A 4,176-nucleotide genomic window follows, 5' to 3' on the forward strand; every position below is an offset into this window, starting at 1 on the left:
CGGCAGAGCTCCTGAGTCGCACGTGTCCCCGGGGGACACAGAGGTCGAAGGAATCAGCTTAGAGCAGTGGAGACGCCTCCAAGAGCACAAGCGGCCGAAGCCGGCCTTCGACCTCCGGAAGATCCAGTCAGCTCTGCCTGCCGGAGCAGTCGTGATTCACCAGTCCAACCACGGAGAAGGGAGAAACGGCAAGCTGCCAGAACAGGAGCACGACCGGCTCGGCCGTCCCAGAACGGACAGCCCGCCTCCGGGCCTCACGAGCGTTGGCAATGGCCCTTGTGCCAGCGGGAGGGCCTGAGCGACCAAGAGGAAGAACAAGAAGCTGCGGCCATCTCTGGGGCTGTGGCGGTAGGTAGGCTCTGAGGCACATGCATGCAGACGCACAGGCACACTCTGCGTGCGGCACGCCCTGTGTGACCCACCAAGTGTTCCGGCGACGAGCGAGTTCCTCTCGGCGGTGTGGCTGGTGCAGCCTCCTGGAAAAAGGCGGGGCCTGCAGTGTGCCCGGGGCCACGGTGTTCACCTGGATCACGCTGAGCAGCCGAGCTCTCGAGGGCTGTCTCTGCTGGGAAGTTCCTGGGGAGGATGGGGTGCGTGACCGCGTTTGAGCACGATCCGAGGGCCTCGCACTTCTGCGGCGGTGGGAGAGTCCTCTCTGGACGGGACTTTGGATGTTGGTTTGCCTTTCTTTCCCGGTCTGCATTCTCTGGCCTTACTGCTGGCCTCTGGTGAGTGATGCGGCAGGGTGACGCCTCGCAGTATGCCCACAGCCATCGGAGCAAGTAGACCATCTCCTGAGCCCTCCGGGGGGCAGGGAGGAGCGGGTGCAGGTCCGTGAATCATCTCCTTCTGGCTGGCCAGGCTCTCAAAAACGCCACACACGTCGAGCAGGGTCCGGGGAGAAGATGGGCGAACAGGCTCTATATGTGGAATGTCCTTGGGAGGTGTAGTGCTACTTGGGAAAGGGACCTTCGGCAGGAATGACGCAGGGATGTGTTCGTCACCGGCGGGACACTCGTGCACAGAGTTGCCTGGGCTCCATTTCCGGTGCAAGGAGACTGCTGCAGAACCTCCAAGTGCCAAACGGGACAAGTGATTCACCGTGCCACGAGCATCACCAGCAGCACCACAGGCACCAACACGAAGGCCAAGGGGAGAAAGGCGACCCATGGAGTCCCAAAGAAACTTCTCCACCAGCATGACACAGAGGCCTAAGTGGAGACGGGTCATGCAACCATTGCTTTCTGAAAGCAAAGGTCCTCCCCACACTGAGGAAAGACCCAAGCCCGCCCTAGATTGGGAGAGCAAGACAACTGGACATCCGAGTCTGCCCATCCTACCTGTCAGTCAGTTGTCTCGTCCAGCTTGGCCCCGGACAAAAGCGGGTGGACGCCATGAGACGCGGCCGGCCTCTGAAGTGTCTGGGCCGGTGGGGAAACTGTCCTCTCCTAGCTGCTTTCCCGCCTGGCTCGTGATCCCGTGACCTGGTGGAGGGGCGCCCGAGGACCCTTATCAATCCCCTCTTGCGGTTTCTTTCTTTCTCTTGGTTGCCGGCTTCAAACCCAAAACCCTCCATTAAACGGTGGATCTGGAATTAGCGATTTAGCATCTTGGACCTAGAGGGACAACTGTGGCTCCTGACCGCGCTAGTCGGCTTGGCAAGGAACAGAGAACGTTCCGCTGGCTCCTTCCCCCCGCACGGTTACCTACAAAGCACCGTGCCCACCACACGCAGAGAGGAAAAAGAATGATGAGCAGTACCTTTGCCCAAGAACACGAACAAGCGTGCCCTGGACGAGGAAGTCGAGCCACCCACAGGCCGCCCTCAGTATCCCCACCAGTCTTCCTCTGCCCCATCGCCTCAAATGAACTTACTGCTTGCCCCATCTACACCCTCTGAAGAAGAGGAAGAAGAAGAAGACGACGAAGAAGAAGAAGGAGACAGAAAAGGAGAAGGAGGTGAAGAAGTTGAAGAAGGAGAAGAAGGAGAAGAAGGAGAAAACAGTGATTGGAATGGCGTGGCAGGGGGAAGGGGAATGTCGCCTGATGCTGGGGGAAATCTGTGCAAAAGAGAGACAAATACTGGCTGATCTGGCTTCTCTGTGCCATAGGAAGGGAGGCAAAAGGACAGCAAGTGTGTGAGCACGTGCGTCATAAAGCACAAAGCAGTAGGGTCCTGGGATGGGATGGGGCAGCGGGAGGTGGGAGGGGTGCAATAGGCTAAGGAAGAAAATGGGGTCACGACCGTCTTTTCCTAGTAAGGATCAAAGGAATCACCACATCAGCTATGGGAAACCCATGGACTGTGGAACGCCCGTAGTGTTGGAAGACAAGCACAATATCCAGGTCGGCAGAGCAAACAAACATACATGTCACACGCCAAGAAGGAAACCAACAGTCATCCTCTTCAGGAGGGAAATCTCTTTATACCTTAAGTTATAGTGCGTTTTGAGCCCCTACATTGGAAAGATGACTCTAAAATTCAACTAGTGTAATTAAGGTAGAAACAGAGAATAATATCAAGCAAAAATGAATAAATAAATAAATAAAATGAACAGACAATACAAAAAAAATAACCAATAATAAATGAGCGAATACCCCCCTCCCCCCAAAAAAAAAAGAAGCAAATAATAAAGAAGACAACTAAGGTTGGAAAGGAGCTGAAGAAATGAATCCAAAGTTTCAGCGAGCCTGTGGCTTTCTGAAGGAGCTCGCTTTTGGACCATGACCAACGGCCCTGAAGGGAGGAGAAGCATATGTGCCACAGTCGCGGCATGTTTTGGTGCCAGGACCCTGAACGCTAGAAGAGTGGCTCGTGAGAAACCATAGAAATTGGAGTGGACCTCAGTCGAGATCAAAGTTGAGGCAAGGGTTTCTTGTTCTCTGGGAGGGGTTGTCCTCAGGCAGGGGACTGGGGTGGGGAGAGCCTCAAGGAGAGAGGGTAGGTGGGCAGACATGTCTTTCCACAAGTGTGTTAGGACCTGAAGGGCGAGCCCACGGAATTCCTCCCCAGCCCGCATGTGTGTGCTGAACTTGGAAGCCCTGCAGTGACTGTCTAGCAGGCAAGTCTGGAAGGCCAAAGGCCCCGGGATTCATTTGCATCCTGAGCCCTTTGGTCCAGGGCCAGATCGGAAGTACGTGCGGGGGTTCGTCATGGGGAATTCCGGAGAAAAGTGTCGGTGGTGGAATGTCGGGAGTGGGAGTGGAGCACGCCCTGGGGACGCCTCAGCCAATGAGGATGTTGCGCGGTGCGGGGGTGGGGCCGTGGGAAAGCCATGAAAGGCCCGAGGGGGTGGGGCCCAGGCCCTTTCTCAGAGAAGCACCCTCTGAGGGAAGGAGGCTTCGTTGTGCAGAGGCAGGTAGGAGACGGAAAGACTCGTGGGCCTTGTTTGCAGAGACCCCGGGGGCTGCTTCTGCGCACGGGGGAGGTGAATGTCCTTCTCCCTTTCAACGTCTTCCCCGGAGGGCAAGGTTGTCGGCCCAGTGCCGCGGGTGTGGAAACCCTTTGGGAACCCTGTGTCCCGTGAGGGGCCGTGGCCGGCGGTCGGCCGGCCCCAGAGGTGTGACTTCGCTCATGGGTCAGCAGGGCTGGTGCCTGGCCACCAAGTCGCCCTGATTGGAGGGGGCCGTGGAGGGTCTGGGCTGGGCTTCATATTCTGGGGGAATACCTGCTACGTGAATGCAGCGCTGCAGTGTCTGAGCCACACGCCGCCCCTGGCCAGCTGGATGGTGTCCCAGCAGCACGCCACCCTCTGTCCGGCCAGCACCTCCTGCACGCTCTGTGCCCGTGCGAGCTCACGTGACCCGAGCCCTCCTTCAGCCGGGAGAGGTGATCCGCCCCGCAAGGACCTGCTGGCGGGCTTCGAAAGACACCAGCAGGGAAGATGCCACGAGTTTCTGATATTCACTCTGAATACCATGCAGCAAGGGTGCTTGAGTGCATCTCAGCTGTCGGGCCATCCCTCCGAGGACACCACCCTCATCCGTCAGATCTTTGGCGGGACTTGGAGGACTCAGATCCAGTGTGTCCACAGCCTCGGAGTCTCGGACACGTTCGATCCTTACCTGGACATCAGTCTGGATATCACGGCGGCTCAGAGTGTGGAGCAAGCTCTGAGAGAGCTGCTGAAGCCCGAGAAGCTGGACGCTGAAAACGCTATGACAGTGGCGGTTTGT

Source organism: Dama dama, chromosome 18, assembly GCF_033118175.1.
Source record: "Dama dama isolate Ldn47 chromosome 18, ASM3311817v1, whole genome shotgun sequence".
Lineage (NCBI taxonomy): Eukaryota > Metazoa > Chordata > Mammalia > Artiodactyla > Cervidae > Dama > Dama dama.